Genomic DNA, 281 nt, shown 5'->3' with positions numbered 1-281 from the left:
TCGACTCTGGGTACTCAACTCTAGATACTCAACTCTGGATACTCAACTCGATATAAAGCAATAATACAGATGCAATATATGGTAAACTTTTAAAAACAGTAGAAAACAACTCAATGTATTGAAAAATTCAATAGTAACTCAGTTTGTATGCAAGGATACAATATAAACTCTGTTTGTATATGAAAATACAAAATAAACTTTGTGTATATAAAAATATAAAATATCTCTGTGGGAGTTTCTCTAACCGACAACCATCACTATGAGCTATGTGATGATACAAC

Source organism: Solanum tuberosum, unplaced genomic scaffold (assembly GCF_000226075.1).
Source record: "Solanum tuberosum cultivar DM 1-3 516 R44 unplaced genomic scaffold, SolTub_3.0 scf00353, whole genome shotgun sequence".
NCBI lineage: Eukaryota > Viridiplantae > Streptophyta > Magnoliopsida > Solanales > Solanaceae > Solanum > Solanum tuberosum.
The sequence above is the reverse complement of the archived record's forward strand: the minus strand, read 5'-3'. Positions refer to the sequence as shown.